Source organism: Thunnus thynnus, chromosome 9 (assembly GCF_963924715.1).
Source record: "Thunnus thynnus chromosome 9, fThuThy2.1, whole genome shotgun sequence".
NCBI classification, from domain to species: domain Eukaryota; kingdom Metazoa; phylum Chordata; class Actinopteri; order Scombriformes; family Scombridae; genus Thunnus; species Thunnus thynnus.
In genome coordinates, this window is record NC_089525.1 from 3768687 (window position 1) to 3784880 (window position 16194).

General features: G+C 54.1%; 32 non-coding genes across 32 annotated transcripts; all 32 read left to right on the top strand.

Moving 5' to 3' along the window:
• The first annotated feature begins 327 nt into the window (after positions 1-327).
• LOC137190295 (U5 spliceosomal RNA) lies at positions 328-444 on the top strand. The gene has a single exon (XR_010930124.1). It is a non-coding gene; the product is annotated as a U5 spliceosomal RNA (small nuclear RNA).
• Positions 445-619: 175 nt separating this feature from the next.
• On the top strand, positions 620-810 carry LOC137190081 (U2 spliceosomal RNA). The gene has a single exon (XR_010929919.1). It is a non-coding gene; the product is annotated as a U2 spliceosomal RNA (small nuclear RNA).
• Positions 811-1344: 534 nt separating this feature from the next.
• On the top strand, positions 1345-1461 carry LOC137190260 (U5 spliceosomal RNA). The gene has a single exon (XR_010930090.1). It is a non-coding gene; the product is annotated as a U5 spliceosomal RNA (small nuclear RNA).
• A 175-nt stretch (positions 1462-1636) lies between these two features.
• LOC137190082 (U2 spliceosomal RNA) lies at positions 1637-1827 on the top strand. Its single transcript, XR_010929920.1, has one exon. It is a non-coding gene; the product is annotated as a U2 spliceosomal RNA (small nuclear RNA).
• A 525-nt stretch (positions 1828-2352) lies between these two features.
• LOC137190296 (U5 spliceosomal RNA) lies at positions 2353-2469 on the top strand. The gene has a single exon (XR_010930125.1). It is a non-coding gene; the product is annotated as a U5 spliceosomal RNA (small nuclear RNA).
• A 175-nt stretch (positions 2470-2644) lies between these two features.
• On the top strand, positions 2645-2835 carry LOC137190083 (U2 spliceosomal RNA). Its single transcript, XR_010929921.1, has one exon. It is a non-coding gene; the product is annotated as a U2 spliceosomal RNA (small nuclear RNA).
• Positions 2836-3369: 534 nt separating this feature from the next.
• LOC137190261 (U5 spliceosomal RNA) lies at positions 3370-3486 on the top strand. The gene has a single exon (XR_010930091.1). It is a non-coding gene; the product is annotated as a U5 spliceosomal RNA (small nuclear RNA).
• A 175-nt stretch (positions 3487-3661) lies between these two features.
• On the top strand, positions 3662-3852 carry LOC137190084 (U2 spliceosomal RNA). The gene has a single exon (XR_010929922.1). It is a non-coding gene; the product is annotated as a U2 spliceosomal RNA (small nuclear RNA).
• Positions 3853-4386: 534 nt separating this feature from the next.
• LOC137190262 (U5 spliceosomal RNA) lies at positions 4387-4503 on the top strand. Its single transcript, XR_010930092.1, has one exon. It is a non-coding gene; the product is annotated as a U5 spliceosomal RNA (small nuclear RNA).
• Positions 4504-4678: 175 nt separating this feature from the next.
• LOC137190085 (U2 spliceosomal RNA) lies at positions 4679-4869 on the top strand. The gene has a single exon (XR_010929923.1). It is a non-coding gene; the product is annotated as a U2 spliceosomal RNA (small nuclear RNA).
• A 525-nt stretch (positions 4870-5394) lies between these two features.
• LOC137190263 (U5 spliceosomal RNA) lies at positions 5395-5511 on the top strand. The gene has a single exon (XR_010930093.1). It is a non-coding gene; the product is annotated as a U5 spliceosomal RNA (small nuclear RNA).
• Positions 5512-5686: 175 nt separating this feature from the next.
• LOC137190086 (U2 spliceosomal RNA) lies at positions 5687-5877 on the top strand. Its single transcript, XR_010929924.1, has one exon. It is a non-coding gene; the product is annotated as a U2 spliceosomal RNA (small nuclear RNA).
• A 524-nt stretch (positions 5878-6401) lies between these two features.
• On the top strand, positions 6402-6518 carry LOC137190264 (U5 spliceosomal RNA). Its single transcript, XR_010930094.1, has one exon. It is a non-coding gene; the product is annotated as a U5 spliceosomal RNA (small nuclear RNA).
• A 175-nt stretch (positions 6519-6693) lies between these two features.
• On the top strand, positions 6694-6884 carry LOC137190123 (U2 spliceosomal RNA). The gene has a single exon (XR_010929960.1). It is a non-coding gene; the product is annotated as a U2 spliceosomal RNA (small nuclear RNA).
• A 534-nt stretch (positions 6885-7418) lies between these two features.
• Positions 7419-7535, top strand: LOC137190266 (U5 spliceosomal RNA). The gene has a single exon (XR_010930096.1). It is a non-coding gene; the product is annotated as a U5 spliceosomal RNA (small nuclear RNA).
• Positions 7536-7710: 175 nt separating this feature from the next.
• LOC137190087 (U2 spliceosomal RNA) lies at positions 7711-7901 on the top strand. The gene has a single exon (XR_010929925.1). It is a non-coding gene; the product is annotated as a U2 spliceosomal RNA (small nuclear RNA).
• A 525-nt stretch (positions 7902-8426) lies between these two features.
• Positions 8427-8543, top strand: LOC137190267 (U5 spliceosomal RNA). Its single transcript, XR_010930097.1, has one exon. It is a non-coding gene; the product is annotated as a U5 spliceosomal RNA (small nuclear RNA).
• Positions 8544-8718: 175 nt separating this feature from the next.
• Positions 8719-8909, top strand: LOC137190098 (U2 spliceosomal RNA). The gene has a single exon (XR_010929936.1). It is a non-coding gene; the product is annotated as a U2 spliceosomal RNA (small nuclear RNA).
• Positions 8910-9443: 534 nt separating this feature from the next.
• LOC137190268 (U5 spliceosomal RNA) lies at positions 9444-9560 on the top strand. Its single transcript, XR_010930098.1, has one exon. It is a non-coding gene; the product is annotated as a U5 spliceosomal RNA (small nuclear RNA).
• A 175-nt stretch (positions 9561-9735) lies between these two features.
• Positions 9736-9926, top strand: LOC137190088 (U2 spliceosomal RNA). The gene has a single exon (XR_010929926.1). It is a non-coding gene; the product is annotated as a U2 spliceosomal RNA (small nuclear RNA).
• A 525-nt stretch (positions 9927-10451) lies between these two features.
• LOC137190269 (U5 spliceosomal RNA) lies at positions 10452-10568 on the top strand. The gene has a single exon (XR_010930099.1). It is a non-coding gene; the product is annotated as a U5 spliceosomal RNA (small nuclear RNA).
• Positions 10569-10743: 175 nt separating this feature from the next.
• Positions 10744-10934, top strand: LOC137190126 (U2 spliceosomal RNA). The gene has a single exon (XR_010929964.1). It is a non-coding gene; the product is annotated as a U2 spliceosomal RNA (small nuclear RNA).
• Positions 10935-11468: 534 nt separating this feature from the next.
• On the top strand, positions 11469-11585 carry LOC137190270 (U5 spliceosomal RNA). The gene has a single exon (XR_010930100.1). It is a non-coding gene; the product is annotated as a U5 spliceosomal RNA (small nuclear RNA).
• Positions 11586-11760: 175 nt separating this feature from the next.
• On the top strand, positions 11761-11951 carry LOC137190111 (U2 spliceosomal RNA). The gene has a single exon (XR_010929949.1). It is a non-coding gene; the product is annotated as a U2 spliceosomal RNA (small nuclear RNA).
• A 525-nt stretch (positions 11952-12476) lies between these two features.
• Positions 12477-12593, top strand: LOC137190272 (U5 spliceosomal RNA). The gene has a single exon (XR_010930102.1). It is a non-coding gene; the product is annotated as a U5 spliceosomal RNA (small nuclear RNA).
• Positions 12594-12768: 175 nt separating this feature from the next.
• On the top strand, positions 12769-12959 carry LOC137190100 (U2 spliceosomal RNA). The gene has a single exon (XR_010929938.1). It is a non-coding gene; the product is annotated as a U2 spliceosomal RNA (small nuclear RNA).
• A 525-nt stretch (positions 12960-13484) lies between these two features.
• Positions 13485-13601, top strand: LOC137190273 (U5 spliceosomal RNA). Its single transcript, XR_010930103.1, has one exon. It is a non-coding gene; the product is annotated as a U5 spliceosomal RNA (small nuclear RNA).
• Positions 13602-13776: 175 nt separating this feature from the next.
• Positions 13777-13967, top strand: LOC137190032 (U2 spliceosomal RNA). The gene has a single exon (XR_010929870.1). It is a non-coding gene; the product is annotated as a U2 spliceosomal RNA (small nuclear RNA).
• Positions 13968-14501: 534 nt separating this feature from the next.
• On the top strand, positions 14502-14617 carry LOC137190135 (U5 spliceosomal RNA). The gene has a single exon (XR_010929968.1). It is a non-coding gene; the product is annotated as a U5 spliceosomal RNA (small nuclear RNA).
• Positions 14618-14793: 176 nt separating this feature from the next.
• LOC137190101 (U2 spliceosomal RNA) lies at positions 14794-14984 on the top strand. The gene has a single exon (XR_010929939.1). It is a non-coding gene; the product is annotated as a U2 spliceosomal RNA (small nuclear RNA).
• A 527-nt stretch (positions 14985-15511) lies between these two features.
• Positions 15512-15628, top strand: LOC137190274 (U5 spliceosomal RNA). Its single transcript, XR_010930104.1, has one exon. It is a non-coding gene; the product is annotated as a U5 spliceosomal RNA (small nuclear RNA).
• Positions 15629-15803: 175 nt separating this feature from the next.
• Positions 15804-15994, top strand: LOC137190110 (U2 spliceosomal RNA). The gene has a single exon (XR_010929948.1). It is a non-coding gene; the product is annotated as a U2 spliceosomal RNA (small nuclear RNA).
• The last annotated feature ends 200 nt before the right edge of the window (positions 15995-16194 follow it).

A 16194-nucleotide genomic window follows, 5' to 3' on the forward strand; every position in this document is an offset into this window, starting at 1 on the left:
TTGCACGTCTGGTTGACAGACAAACATGACAAAGAGGGAAAGTCGCCGTGCGCTGCGATAGGTCCAAAATACCCCTTGGATCTGCGCTGCGTCTTCCCTGCTGGAGCCATGGAGCGCATGCGGGCGCCTGAGTATTTCTTTGTTTTGGTAGCCTGCGTCTGACAGCCAGTCCTTAATATGTCAGAATTTGCGATCGGATAGAGCCCGTGATGGGGGAAACGGGTGTGGCCTGGGATTTGGTACGCGGCAAGCCAAGGGAGCCTCACCGTGAGGGTGGTGACTGGGACGACTGGGGTCTTTCGGCTGCTGTTGAGGAGCGGGCCGTACTTACTCTGGGTTCTCTTCATAACGTACAAGTCTTTCGCCTTTTACTAAAGACTTCCGTGGAGAGGAACACCCACGAGTTAAACCTATTTTTGGCAGGCTTTGCAGTTCGGCAGAGCCTCGTGTGTTTGTGAAAAGCCAAGCAGCTGTCCTCAACGAGGCGTGCGGCTGCGTCAAGGAGCACCTGGGCGGAGCCGCTAAGCAGAAGTCGTTCTTGGAGCCGTTTGAAACGACTGCGCCGCGACGAGCGAGACCTGTGCAGGAGGGCACCGCGGGCGGCAGACCGCAAGGGTTCATCGCTTCTCGGCCTTTTGGCTAAGATCAAGTGTAGTATCTGTTCTTATCAGTTTAATATCTGATATGTCCTCTATACGGGGACAAAGTATTAAACGGATTTTTAGCACCTGGAGCTGAAAGAGGGGCTTGCTCCGTTCACTCCACGCATCGACCCGGTATTGCAGTGCCGCCGGGAACGGTGCACCCTTCTCTTTGCTTTGTGGAAAGCCAAGTGCTCGGAGGAAAGCGGCAGGGCTTAGCGTGCAAGCTGTCACTGTCGTCAGTCAAAGCGGATGGCAGCAGCGTTTATGGCTTGGGAGAGTGGAAAAGCAGCCTTTATGACGCTCCCCATCTCAAATGAGCGTATATATGTCAGCTATGACAACTGGGGCAAAAGTGCAGCGTACAACGTGAGATTTGCACGTCTGGTTGACAGACAAACATGACAAAGAGGGAAAGTCGCCGTGCGCTGCGATAGGTCCAAAATACCCCTTGGATCTGCGCTGCGTCTTCCCTGCTGGAGCCATGGAGCGCATGCGGGCGCCTGAGTATTTCTGTGTTTTGGTAGCCTGCGTCTGACAGCCAGTCCTTAATATCTCAGAATTTGCGATCGGATAGAGCCCGTGATGGGGGAAACGGGTGTGACCTGGGATTTGGTACGCGGCAAGCCAAGGGAGCCTCACCGTGAGGGTGGTGACTGGGACGACTGGGGTCTTTCGGCTGCTGTTGAGGAGCGGGCCGTACTTACTCTGGTTTCTCTTCATAACGTACAAGTCTTTCGCCTTTTACTAAAGACTTCCGTGGAGAGGAACACCCACGAGTTAAACCTATTTTTGGCAGGCTTTGCAGTTCGGCAGAGCCTCGTGTGTTTGTGAAAAGCCAAGCAGCTGTCCTCAACGAGGGGTGCGGCTGCGTCAAGGAGCACCTGGGCGGAGCCGCTAAGCAGAAGTCGTTCTTGGAGCCGTTTGAAACGACTGCGCCGCGACGAGCGAGACCTGTGCAGGAGGGCACCGCGGGCGGCAGACCGCAAGGGTTCATCGCTTCTCGGCCTTTTGGCTAAGATCAAGTGTAGTATCTGTTCTTATCAGTTTAATATCTGATATGTCCTCTATACGGGGACAAAGTATTAAACGGATTTTTAGCACCTGGAGCTGAAAGAGGGGCTTGCTCCGTTCACTCCACGCATCGACCCGGTATTGCAGTGCCGCCGGGAACGGTGCACCCTTCTCTTTGCTTTGTGGAAAGCCAAGTGCTCGGAGGAAAGCGGCAGGGCTCAGCGTGCAAGCTGTCACTGTCGTCAGTCAAAGCGGATGGCAGCAGCGTTTATGGCTTGGGAGAGTGGAAAAGCAGCCTTTATGACGCTCCCCATCTCAAATGAGCGTATATATGTCAGCTATGACAACTGGGGCAAAAGTGCAGCGTACAACGTGAGATTTGCACGTCTGGTTGACAGACAAACATGATAAAGAGGGAAAGTCGCCGATAGGTCCAAAATACCCCTTGGATCTGCGCTGCGTCTTCCCTGCTGGAGCCATGGAGCGCATGCGGGCGCCTGAGTATTTCTGTGTTTTGGTAGCCTGCGTCTGACAGCCAGTCCTTAATATGTCAGAATTTGCGATCGGATAGAGCCCGTGATGGGGGAAACGGGTGTGGCCTGGGATTTGGTACGCGGCAAGCCAAGGGAGCCTCACCGTGAGGGTGGTGACTGGGACGACTGGGGTCTTTCGGCTGCTGTTGAGGAGCGGGCCGTACTTACTCTGGGTTCTCTTCATAACGTACAAGTCTTTCGCCTTTTACTAAAGACTTCCGTGGAGAGGAACACCCACGAGTTAAACCTATTTTTGGCAGGCTTTGCAGTTCGGCAGAGCCTCGTGTGTTTGTGAAAAGCCAAGCAGCTGTCCTCAACGAGGCGTGCGGCTGCGTCAAGGAGCACCTGGGCGGAGCCGCTAAGCAGAAGTCGTTCTTGGAGCCGTTTGAAACGACTGCGCCGCGACGAGCGAGACCTGTGCAGGAGGGCACCGCGGGCGGCAGACCGCAAGGGTTCATCGCTTCTCGGCCTTTTGGCTAAGATCAAGTGTAGTATCTGTTCTTATCAGTTTAATATCTGATATGTCCTCTATACGGGGACAAAGTATTAAACGGATTTTTAGCACCTGGAGCTGAAAGAGGGGCTTGCTCCGTTCACTCCACGCATCGACCCGGTATTGCAGTGCCGCCGGGAACGGTGCACCCTTCTCTTTGTTTTGTGGAAAGCCAAGTGCTCGGAGGAAAGCGGCAGGGCTCAGCGTGCAAGCTGTCACTGTCGTCAGTCAAAGCGGATGGCAGCAGCGTTTATGGCTTGGGAGAGTGGAAAAGCAGCCTTTATGACGCTCCCCATCTCAAATGAGCGTATATATGTCAGCTATGACAACTGGGGCAAAAGTGCAGCGTACAACGTGAGATTTGCACGTCTGGTTGACAGACAAACATGACAAAGAGGGAAAGTCGCCGTGCGCTGCGATAGGTCCAAAATACCCCTTGGATCTGCGCTGCGTCTTCCCTGCTGGAGCCATGGAGCGCATGCGGGCGCCTGAGTATTTCTGTGTTTTGGTAGCCTGCGTCTGACAGCCAGTCCTTAATATGTCAGAATTTGCGATCGGATAGAGCCCGTGATGGGGGAAACGGGTGTGGCCTGGGATTTGGTACGCGGCAAGCCAAGGGAGCCTCACCGTGAGGGTGGTGACTGGGACGACTGGGGTCTTTCGGCTGCTGTTGAGGAGCGGGCCGTACTTACTCTGGTTTCTCTTCATAACGTACAAGTCTTTCGCCTTTTACTAAAGACTTCCGTGGAGAGGAACACCCACGAGTTAAACCTATTTTTGGCAGGCTTTGCAGTTCGGCAGAGCCTCGTGTGTTTGTGAAAAGCCAAGCAGCTGTCCTCAACGAGGCGTGCGGCTGCGTCAAGGAGCACCTGGGCGGAGCCGCTAAGCAGAAGTCGTTCTTGGAGCCGTTTGAATTGACTGCGCCGCGACGAGCGAGACCTGTGCAGGGGGGCACCGCGGGCGGCAGACCGCAAGGGTTCATCGCTTCTCGGCCTTTTGGCTAAGATCAAGTGTAGTATCTGTTCTTATCAGTTTAATATCTGATATGTCCTCTATACGGGGACAAAGTATTAAACGGATTTTTAGCACCTGGAGCTGAAAGAGGGGCTTGCTCCGTTCACTCCACGCATCGACCCGGTATTGCAGTGCCGCCGGGAACGGTGCACCCTTCTCTTTGTTTTGTGGAAAGCCAAGTGCTCGGAGGAAAGCGGCAGGGCTCAGCGTGCAAGCTGTCACTGTCGTCAGTCAAAGCGGATGGCAGCAGCGTTTATGGCTTGGGAGAGTGGAAAAGCAGCCTTTATGACGCTCCCCATCTCAAATGAGCGTATATATGTCAGCTATGACAACTGGGGCAAAAGTGCAGCGTACAACGTGAGATTTGCACGTCTGGTTGACAGACAAACATGACAAAGAGGGAAAGTCGCCGTGCGCTGCGATAGGTCCAAAATACCCCTTGGATCTGCGCTGCGTCTTCCCTGCTGGAGCCATGGAGCGCATGCGGGCGCCTGAGTATTTCTGTGTTTTGGTAGCCTGCGTCTGACAGCCAGTCCTTAATATGTCAGAATTTGCGATCGGATAGAGCCCGTGATGGGGGAAACGGGTGTGGCCTGGGATTTGGTACGCGGCAAGCCAAGGGAGCCTCACCGTGAGGGTGGTGACTGGGACGACTGGGCTCTTTCGGCTGCTGTTGAGGAGCGGGCCGTACTTACTCTGGTTTCTCTTCATAACGTACAAGTCTTTCGCCTTTTACTAAAGACTTCCGTGGAGAGGAACACCCACGAGTTAAACCTATTTTTGGCAGGCTTTGCAGTTCGGCAGAGCCTCGTGTGTTTGTGAAAAGCCAAGCAGCTGTCCTCAACGAGGCGTGCGGCTGCGTCAAGGAGCACCTGGGCGGAGCCGCTAAGCAGAAGTCGTTCTTGGAGCCGTTTGAAACGACTGCGCCGCGACGAGCGAGACCTGTGCAGGAGGGCACCGCGGGCGGCAGACCGCAAGGGTTCATCGCTTCTCGGCCTTTTGGCTAAGATCAAGTGTAGTATCTGTTCTTATCAGTTTAATATCTGATATGTCCTCTATACGGGGACAAAGTATTAAACGGATTTTTAGCACCTGGAGCTGAAAGAGGGGCTTGCTCCGTTCACTCCACGCATCGACCCGGTATTGCAGTGCCGCCGGGAACGGTGCACCCTTCTCTTTGTTTTGTGGAAAGCCAAGTGCTCGGAGGAAAGCGGCAGGGCTCAGCGTGCAAGCTGTCACTGTCGTCAGTCAAAGCGGATGGCAGCAGCGTTTATGGCTTGGGAGAGTGGAAAAGCAGCCTTTATGACGCTCCCCATCTCAAATGAGCGTATATATGTCAGCTATGACAACTGGGGCAAAAGTGCAGCGTACAACGTGAGATTTGCACGTCTGGTTGACAGACAAACATGACAAAGAGGGAAAGTCGCCGATAGGTCCAAAATACCCCTTGGATCTGCGCTGCGTCTTCCCTGCTGGAGCCATGGAGCGCATGCGGGCGCCTGAGTATTTCTGTGTTTTGGTAGCCTGCGTCTGACAGCCAGTCCTTAATATGTCAGAATTTGCGATCGGATAGAGCCCGTGATGGGGGAAACGGGTGTGGCCTGGGATTTGGTACGCGGCAAGCCAAGGGAGCCTCACCGTGAGGGTGGTGACTGGGACGACTGGGGTCTTTCGGCTGCTGTTGAGGAGCGGGCCGTACTTACTCTGGTTTCTCTTCATAACGTACAAGTCTTTCGCCTTTTACTAAAGACTTCCGTGGAGAGGAACACCCACGAGTTAAACCTATTTTTGGCAGGCTTTGCAGTTCGGCAGAGCCTCGTGTGTTTGTGAAAAGCCAAGCAGCTGTCCTCAACGAGGCGTGCGGCTGCGTCAAGGAGCACCTGGGCGGAGCCGCTAAGCAGAAGTCGTTCTTGGAGCCGTTTGAAACGACTGCGCCGCGACGAGCGAGACCTGTGCAGGAGGGGACCGCGGGCGGCAGACCGCAAGGGTTCATCGCTTCTCGGCCTTTTGGCTAAGATCAAGTGTAGTATCTGTTCTTATCAGTTTAATATCTGATATGTCCTCTATACGGGGACAAAGTATTAAACGGATTTTTAGCACCTGGAGCTGAAAGAGGGGCTTGCTCCGTTCACTCCACGCATCGACCCGGTATTGCAGTGCCGCCGGGAACGGTGCACCCTTCTCTTTGCTTTGTGGAAAGCCAAGTGCTTGGAGAAAGCGGCAGGGCTCAGCGTGCAAGCTGTCACTGTCGTCAGTCAAAGCAGATGGCAGCAGCGTTTATGGCTTGGGAGAGTGGAAAAGCAGCCTTTATGACGCTCCCCATCTCAAATGAGCGTATATATGTCAGCTATGACAACTGGGGCAAAAGTGCAGCGTACAACGTGAGATTTGCACGTCTGGTTGACAGACAAACATGACAAAGAGGGAAAGTCGCCGATAGGTCCAAAATACCCCTTGGATCTGCGCTGCGTCTTCCCTGCTGGAGCCATGGAGCGCATGCGGGCGCCTGAGTATTTCTGTGTTTTGGTAGCCTGCGTCTGACAGCCAGTCCTTAATATGTCAGAATTTGCGATCGGATAGAGCCCGTGATGGGGGAAACGGGTGTGGCCTGGGATTTGGTACGCGGCAAGCCAAGGGAGCCTCACCGTGAGGGTGGTGACTGGGACGACTGGGGTCTTTCGGCTGCTGTTGAGGAGCGGGCCGTACTTACTCTGGTTTCTCTTCATAACGTACAAGTCTTTCGCCTTTTACTAAAGACTTCCGTGGAGAGGAACACCCACGAGTTAAACCTATTTTTGGCAGGCTTTGCAGTTCGGCAGAGCCTCGTGTGTTTGTGAAAAGCCAAGCAGCTGTCCTCAACGAGGCGTGCGGCTGCGTCAAGGAGCACCTGGGCGGAGCCGCTAAGCAGAAGTCGTTCTTGGAGCCATTTGAAACGACTGCGCCGCGACGAGCGAGACCTGTGCAGGAGGGCACCGCGGGCGGCAGACCGCAAGGGTTCATCGCTTCTCGGTCTTTTGGCTAAGATCAAGTGTAGTATCTGTTCTTATCAGTTTAATATCTGATATGTCCTCTATACGGGGACAAAGTATTAAACGGATTTTTAGCACCTGGAGCTGAAAGAGGGGCTTGCTCCGTTCACTCCACGCATCGACCCGGTATTGCAGTGCCGCCGGGAACGGTGCACCCTTCTCTTTGCTTTGTGGAAAGCCAAGTGCTCGGAGGAAAGCGGCAGGGCTCAGCGTGCAAGCTGTCACTGTCGTCAGTCAAAGCGGATGGCAGCAGCGTTTATGGCTTGGGAGAGTGGAAAAGCAGCCTTTATGACGCTCCCCATCTCAAATGAGCGTATATATGTCAGCTATGACAACTGGGGCAAAAGTGCAGCGTACAACGTGAGATTTGCACGTCTGGTTGACAGACAAACATGACAAAGAGGGAAAGTCGCCGTGCGCTGCGATAGGTCCAAAATACCCCTTGGATCTGCGCTGCGTCTTCCCTGCTGGAGCCATGGAGCGCATGCGGGCGCCTGAGTATTTCTGTGTTTTGGTAGCCTGCGTCTGACAGCCAGTCCTTAATATGTCAGAATTTGCGATCGGATAGAGCCCGTGATGGGGGAAACGGGTGTGGCCTGGGATTTGGTACGCGGCAAGCCAAGGGAGCCTCACCGTGAGGGTGGTGACTGGGACGACTGGGGTCTTTCGGCTGCTGTTGAGGAGCGGGCCGTACTTACTCTGGTTTCTCTTCATAACGTACAAGTCTTTCGCCTTTTACTAAAGACTTCCGTGGAGAGGAACACCCACGAGTTAAACCTATTTTTGGCAGGCTTTGCAGTTCGGCAGAGCCTCGTGTGTTTGTGAAAAGCCAAGCAGCTGTCCTCAACGAGGCGTGCGGCTGCGTCAAGGAGCACCTGGGCGGAGCCGCTCAGCAGAAGTCGTTCTTGGAGCCGTTTGAAACGACTGCGCCGCGACGAGCGAGACCTGTGCAGGAGGGCACCGCGGGCGGCAGACCGCAAGGGTTCATCGCTTCTCGGCCTTTTGGCTAAGATCAAGTGTAGTATCTGTTCTTATCAGTTTAATATCTGATATGTCCTCTATACGGGGACAAAGTATTAAACGGATTTTTAGCACCTGGAGCTGAAAGAGGGGCTTGCTCCGTTCACTCCACGCATCGACCCGGTATTGCAGTGCCGCCGGGAACGGTGCACCCTTCTCTTTGCTTTGTGGAAAGCCAAGTGCTCGGAGGAAAGCGGCAGGGCTCAGTGTGCAAGCTGTCACTGTCGTCAGTCAAAGCGGATGGCAGCAGCGTTTATGGCTTGGGAGAGTGGAAAAGCAGCCTTTATGACGCTCCCCATCTCAAATGAGCGTATATATGTCAGCTATGACAACTGGGGCAAAAGTGCAGCGTACAACGTGAGATTTGCACGTCTGGTTGACAGACAAACATGACAAAGAGGGAAAGTCGCCGATAGGTCCAAAATACCCCTTGGATCTGCGCTGCGTCTTCCCTGCTGGAGCCATGGAGCGCATGCGGGCGCCTGAGTATTTCTGTGTTTTGGTAGCCTGCGTCTGACAGCCAGTCCTTAATATCTCAGAATTTGCGATCGGATAGAGCCCGTGATGGGGGAAACGGGTGTGGCCTGGGATTTGGTACGCGGCAAGCCAAGGGAGCCTCACCGTGAGGGTGGTGACTGGGACGACTGGGGTCTTTCGGCTGCTGTTGAGGAGCGGGCCGTACTTACTCTGGTTTCTCTTCATAACGTACAAGTCTTTCGCCTTTTACTAAAGACTTCCGTGGAGAGGAACACCCACGAGTTAAACCTATTTTTGGCAGGCTTTGCAGTTCGGCAGAGCCTCGTGTGTTTGTGAAAAGCCAAGCAGCTGTCCTCAACGAGGCGTGCGGCTGCGTCAAGGAGCACCTGGGCGGAGCCGCTAAGCAGAAGTCGTTCTTGGAGCCGTTTGAAACGACTGCGCCGCGACGAGCGAGACCTGTGCAGGAGGGGACCGCGGGCGGCAGACCGCAAGGGTTCATCGCTTCTCGGCCTTTTGGCTAAGATCAAGTGTAGTATCTGTTCTTATCAGTTTAATATCTGATATGTCCTCTATACGGGGACAAAGTATTAAACGGATTTTTAGCACCTGGAGCTGAAAGAGGGGCTTGCTCCGTTCACTCCACGCATCGACCCGGTATTGCAGTGTCGCCGGGAACGGTGCACCCTTCTCTTTGCTTTGTGGAAAGCCAAGTGCTCGGAGTAAAGCGGCAGGGCTCAGCGTGCAAGCTGTCACTGTCGTCAGTCAAAACGGATGGCAGCAGCGTTTATGGCTTGGGAGAGTGGAAAAGCAGCCTTTATGACGCTCCCCATCTCAAATGAGCGTATATATGTCAGCTATGACAACTGGGGCAAAAGTGCAGCGTACAACGTGAGATTTGCACGTCTGGTTGACAGACAAACATGACAAAGAGGGAAAGTCGCCGTGCGCTGCGATAGGTCCAAAATACCCCTTGGATCTGCGCTGCGTCTTCCCTGCTGGAGCCATGGAGCGCATGCGGGCGCCTGAGTATTTCTGTGTTTTGGTAGCCTGCGTCTGACAGCCAGTCCTTAATATGTCAGAATTTGCGATCGGATAGAGCCCGTGATGGGGGAAACGGGTGTGGCCTGGGATTTGGTACGCGGCAAGCCAAGGGAGCCTCACCGTGAGGGTGGTGACTGGGACGACTGGGGTCTTTCGGCTGCTGTTGAGGAGCGGGCCGTACTTACTCTGGTTTCTCTTCATAACGTACAAGTCTTTCGCCTTTTACTAAAGACTTCCGTGGAGAGGAACACCCACGAGTTAAACCTATTTTTGGCAGGCTTTGCAGTTCGGCAGAGCCTCGTGTGTTTGTGAAAAGCCAAGCAGCTGTCCTCAACGAGGCGTGCGGCTGCGTCAAGGAGCACCTGGGCGGAGCCGCTCAGCAGAAGTCGTTCTTGGAGCCGTTTGAAACGACTGCGCCGCGACGAGCGAGACCTGTGCAGGAGGGCACCGCGGGCGGCAGACCGCAAGGGTTCATCGCTTCTCGGCCTTTTGGCTAAGATCAAGTGTAGTATCTGTTCTTATCAGTTTAATATCTGATATGTCCTCTATACGGGGACAAAGTATTAAACGGATTTTTAGCACCTGGAGCTGAAAGAGGGGCTTGCTCCGTTCACTCCACGCATCGACCCGGTATTGCAGTGCCGCCGGGAACGGTGCACCCTTCTCTTTGCTTTGTGGAAAGCCAAGTGCTCGGAGGAAAGCGGCAGGGCTCAGCGTGCAAGCTGTCACTGTCGTCAGTCAAAGCGGATGGCAGCAGCGTTTATGGCTTGGGAGAGTGGAAAAGCAGCCTTTATGACGCTCCCCATCTCAAATGAGCGTATATATGTCAGCTATGACAACTGGGGCAAAAGTGCAGCGTACAACGTGAGATTTGCACGTCTGGTTGACAGACAAACATGACAAAGAGGGAAAGTCGCCGATAGGTCCAAAATACCCCTTGGATCTGCGCTGCGTCTTCCCTGCTGGAGCCATGGAGCGCATGCGGGCGCCTGAGTATTTCTGTGTTTTGGTAGCCTGCGTCTGACAGCCAGTCCTTAATATGTCAGAATTTGCGATCGGATAGAGCCCGTGATGGGGGAAACGGGTGTGGCCTGGGATTTGGTACGCGGCAAGCCAAGGGAGCCTCACCGTGAGGGTGGTGACTGGGACGACTGGGGTCTTTCGGCTGCTGTTGAGGAGCGGGCCGTACTTACTCTGGTTTCTCTTCATAACGTACAAGTCTTTCGCCTTTTACTAAAGACTTCCGTGGAGAGGAACACCCACGAGTTAAACCTATTTTTGGCAGGCTTTGCAGTTCGGCAGAGCCTCGTGTGTTTGTGAAAAGCCAAGCAGCTGTCCTCAACGAGGCGTGCGGCTGCGTCCAGGAGCACCTGGGCGGAGCCGCTAAGCAGAAGTCGTTCTTGGAGCCGTTTGAAACGACTGCGCCGCGACGAGCGAGACCTGTGCAGGAGGGCACCGCGGGCGGCAGACCGCAAGGGTTCATCGCTTCTCGGCCTTTTGGCTAAGATCAAGTGTAGTATCTGTTCTTATCAGTTTAATATCTGATATGTCCTCTATACGGGGACAAAGTACTAAACGGATTTTTAGCACCTGGAGCTGAAAGAGGGACTTGCTCCGTTCACTCCACGCATCGACCCGGTATTGCAGTGCCGCCGGGAACGGTGCACCCTTCTCTTTGCTTTGTGGAAAGCCAAGTGCTCGGAGGAAAGCGGCAGGGCTCAGCGTGCAAGCTGTCACTGTCGTCAGTCAAAACGGATGGCAGCAGCGTTTATGGCTTGGGAGAGTGGAAAAGCAGCCTTTATGACGCTCCCCATCTCAAATGAGCGTATATATGTCAGCTATGACAACTGGGGCAAAAGTGCAGCGTACAACGTGAGATTTGCACGTCTGGTTGACAGACAAACATGACAAAGAGGGAAAGTCGCCGTGCGCTGCGATAGGTCCAAAATACCCCTTGGATCTGCGCTGCGTCTTCCCTGCTGGAGCCATGGAGCGCATGCGGGCGCCTGAGTATTTCTGTGTTTTGGTAGCCTGCGTCTGACAGCCAGTCCTTAATATCTCAGAATTTGCGATCGGATAGAGCCCGTGATGGGGGAAACGGGTGTGGCCTGGGATTTGGTACGCGGCAAGCCAAGGGAGCCTCACCGTGAGGGTGGTGACTGGGACGACTGGGGTCTTTCGGCTGCTGTTGAGGAGCGGGCCGTACTTACTCTGGTTTCTCTTCATAACGTACAAGTCTTTCGCCTTTTACTAAAGACTTCCGTGGAGAGGAACACCCACGAGTTAAACCTATTTTTGGCAGGCTTTGCAGTTCGGCAGAGCCTCGTGTGTTTGTGAAAAGCCAAGCAGCTGTCCTCAACAAGGCGTGCGGCTGCGTCAAGGAGCACCTGGGCGGAGCCACTAAGCAGAAGTCGTTCTTGGAGCCGTTTGAAACGACTGCGCCGCGACGAGCGAGACCTGTGCAGGAGGGCACCGCGGGCGGCAGACCGCAAGGGTTCATCGCTTCTCGGCCTTTTGGCTAAGATCAAGTGTAGTATCTGTTCTTATCAGTTTAATATCTGATATGTCCTCTATACGGGGACAAAGTATTAAACGGATTTTTAGCACCTGGAGCTGAAAGAGGGGCTTGCTCCGTTCACTCCACGCATCGACCTGGTATTGCAGTGCCGCCGGGAACGGTGCACCCTTCTCTTTGCTTTGTGGAAAGCCAAGTGCTCGGAGGAAAGCGGCAGGGCTCAGCGTGCAAGCTGTCACTGTCGTCAGTCAAAGCGGATGGCAGCAGCGTTTATGGCTTGGGAGAGTGGAAAAGCAGCCTTTATGACGCTCCCCATCTCAAATGAGCGTATATATGTCAGCTATGACAACTGGGGCAAAAGTGCAGCGTACAACGTGAGATTTGCACGTCTGGTTGACAGACAAACATGACAAAGAGGGAAAGTCGCCGATAGGTCCAAAATACCCCTTGGATCTGCGCTGCGTCTTCCCTGCTGGAGCCATGGAGCGCATGCGGGCGCCTGAGTATTTCTGTGTTTTGGTAGCCTGCGTCTGACAGCCAGTCCTTAATATCTCAGAATTTGCGATCGGATAGAGCCCGTGATGGGGGAAACGGGTGTGGCCTGGGATTTGGTACGCGGCAAGCCAAGGGAGCCTCACCGTGAGGGTGGTGACTGGGACGACTGGGGTCTTTCGGCTGCTGTTGAGGAGCGGGCCGTACTTACTCTGGTTTCTCTTCATAACGTACAAGTCTTTCGCCTTTTACTAAAGACTTCCGTGGAGAGGAACACCCACGAGTTAAACCTATTTTTGGCAGGCTTTGCAGTTCGGCAGAGCCTCGTGTGTTTGTGAAAAGCCAAGCAGCTGTCCTCAACGAGGCGTGCGGCTGCGTCAAGGAGCACCTGGGCGGAGCCGCTAAGCAGAAGTCGTTTTTGGAGCCATTTGAAACGACTGCGCCACGACGAGCGAGACCTGTGCAGGAGGGGACCGCGGGCGGCAGACCGCAAGGGTTCATCGCTTCTCTGCCTTTTGGCTAAGATCAAGTGTAGTATCTGTTCTTATCAGTTTAATATCTGATATGTCCTCTATACGGGGACAAAGTATTAAACGGATTTTTAGCACCTGGAGCTGAAAGAGGGGCTTGCTCCGTTCACTCCACGCATCGACCCGGTATTGCAGTGCCGCCGGGAACGGTGCACCCTTCTCTTTGCTTTGTGGAAAGCCAAGTGCTCGGAGGAAAGCGGCAGGGCTCAGCGTGCAAGCTGTCACTGTCGTCAGTCAAAGCGGATGGCAGCAGCGTTTATGGCTTGGGAGAGTGGAAAAGCAGCCTTTATGACGCTCCCCATCTCAAATGAGCGTATATATGTCAGCTATGACAACTGGGGCAAAAGTGCAGCGTACAACGTGAGATTTGCACGTCTGGTTGACAGACAAACATGACAAAGAGGGAAAGTCGCCGATAGGTCCAAAATACCCCTTGGATCTGCGCTGCGTCTTCCCTGCTGGAGCCATGGAGCGCATGCGGGCGCCTGAGTATTTCTGTGTTTTGGTAGCCTGCGTCTGACAGCCAGTCCTTAATATCTCAGAATTTGCGATAGGATAGAGCCCGTGATGGGGGAAACGGGTGTGGCCTGGGATTTGGTACGCGGCAAGCCAAGGGAGCCTCACCGTGAGGGTGGTGACTGGGACGACTGGGGTCTTTCGGCTGCTGTTGAGGAGCGGGCCGTACTTACTCTGGTTTCTCTTCATAACGTACAAGTCTTTCGCCTTTTACTAAAGACTTCCGTGGAGAGGAACACCCACGAGTTAAACCTATTTTTGGCAGGCTTTGCAGTTCGGCAGAGCCTCGTGTGTTTGTGAAAAGCCAAGCAGCTGTCCTCAACGAGGCGTGCGGCTGCGTCAAGGAGCACCTGGGCGGAGCCGCTAAGCAGAAGTCGTCCTTGGAGCCGTTTGAAACGACTGCGCCGCGACGAGCGAGACCTGTGCAGGAGGGCACCGCGGGCGGCAGACCGCAAGGGTTCATCGCTTCTCGGCCTTTTGGCTAAGATCAAGTGTAGTATCTGTTCTTATCAGTTTAATATCTGATATGTCCTCTATACGGGGACAAAGTATTAAATGGATTTTTAGCACCTGGAGCTGAAAGAGGGGCTTGCTCCGTTCACTCCACGCATCGACCCGGTATTGCAGTGCCGCCGGGAACGGTGCACCCTTCTCTTTGCTTTGTGGAAAGCCAAGTGCTCGGAGGAAAGCGGCAGGGCTCAGCGTGCAAGCTGTCACTGTCGTCAGTCAAAGCGGATGGCAGCAGCGTTTATGGCTTGGGAGAGTGGAAAAGCAGCCTTTATGACGCTCCCCATCTCAAATGAGCGTATATATGTCAGCTATGACAACTGGGGCAAAAGTGCAGCGTACAACGTGAGATTTGCACGTCTGGTTGACAGACAAACATGACAAAGAGGGAAAGTCGCCGTGCGCTGCGATAGGTCCAAAATACCCCTTGGATCTGCGCTGCGTCTTCCCTGCTGGAGCCATGGAGCGCATGCGGGCGCCTGAGTATTTCTGTGTTTTGGTAGCCTGCGTCTGACAGCCAGTCCTTAATATCTCAGAATTTGCGATCGGATAGAGCCCGTGATGGGGGAAACGGGTGTGGCCTGGGATTTGGTACGCGGCAAGCCAAGGGAGCCTCACCGTGAGGGTGGTGACTGGGACGACTGGGGTCTTTCGGCTGCTGTTGAGGAGCGGGCCGTACTTACTCTGGTTTCTCTTCATAACGTACAAGTCTTTCGCCTTTTACTAAAGACTTCCGTGGAGAGGAACACCCACGAGTTAAACCTATTTTTGGCAGGCTTTGCAGTTTGGCAGAGCCTCGTGTGTTTGTGAAAAGCCAAGCAGCTGTCCTCAACGAGGCGTGCGGCTGCGTCAAGGAGCACCTGGGCGGAGCCGCTAAGCAGAAGTCGTTCTTGGAGCCCTTTGAAACGACTGCGCCGCGACGAGCGAGTCCTGTGCAGGAGGGCACCGAGGGCGGCAGACCGCAAGGGTTCATCGCTTCTCAGCCTTTTGGCTAAGATCAAGTGTAGTATCTGTTCTTATCAGTTTAATATCTGATATGTCCTCTATACGGGGACAAAGTATTAAACGGATTTTTAGCACCTGGAGCTGAAAGAGGGGCTTGCTCCGTTCACTCCACGCATCGACCCGGTATTGCAGTGCCGCCGGGAACGGTGCACCCTTCTCTTTGCTTTGTGGAAAGCCAAGTGCTCGGAGGAAAGCGGCAGGGCTCAGCGTGCAAGCTCTCACTGTCGTCAGTTAAAGCGGATGGCAGCAGCGTTTATGGCTTGGGAGAGTGGAAAAGCAGCCTTTATGACGCTCCCCATCTCAAATGAGCGTATATATGTCAGCTATGACAACTGGGGCAAAAGTGCAGCGTACAACGTGAGATTTGCATGTCTGGTTGACAGACAAACATGACAAAGAGGGAAAGTCGCCGTGCGCTGCGATAGGTCCAAAATACCCCTTGGATCTGCGCTGCATCTTCCCTGCCATGGAGCGCATGCGGGCGCCTGAGTATTTCTGTGTTTTGGTAGCCTGCGTCTGACAGCCAGTCCTTAATATCTCAGCATTGCGATCGGATAGAGCCCGTGATGGGGGAAACGGGTGTGGCCTGGGATTTGGTACGCGGCAAGCCAAGGGAGCCTCACCGTGAGGGTGTTGACTGGGACGACTGGGGTCTTTCGGCTGCTGTTGAGGAGCGGGCCGTACTTACTCTGGTTTCTCTTCATAACGTACAAGTCTTTTGCCTTTTACTAAAGACTTCCGTGGAGAGGAACACCCACGAGTTAAACCTATTTTTGGCAGGCTTTGCAGTTCGGCAGAGCCTCGTGTGTTTGTGAAAAGCCAAGCAGCTGTCCTCAACGAGGCGTGCGGCTGCGTCAAGGAGCATCTGGGCGGAGCCGCTAAGCAGAAGTCGTTCTTGGAGCCGTTTGAAACGACTGCGCCGCGATGAGCGAGACCTGTGCAGGAGGGCACCGCGGGCGGCAGACCGCAAGGGTTCATCGCTTCTCGGCCTTTTGGCTAAGATCAAGTGTAGTATCTGTTCTTATCAGTTTAATATCTGATATGTCCTCTATACGGGGACAAAGTATTAAGCGGATTTTTAGCACCTGGAGCTGAAAGAGGGGCTTGCTCCGTTCACTCCACGCATCGACCCGGTATTGCAGTGCCGCCGGGAACGGTGCACCCTTCTCTTTGCTTTGTGGAAAGCCAAGTGCTCGGAGGAAAGCGGCAGGGCTCAGCGTGCAAGCTGTCACTGTCGTCAGTCAAAGCGGATGGCAGCAGCGTTTATGGCTTGGGAGAGTGGAAGAGCAGCCTTTATGACGCTCCCCATCTCAAATGAGCGTATATATGTCAGCTATGACAACTGGGGCAAAAGTGCAGCGTACAAC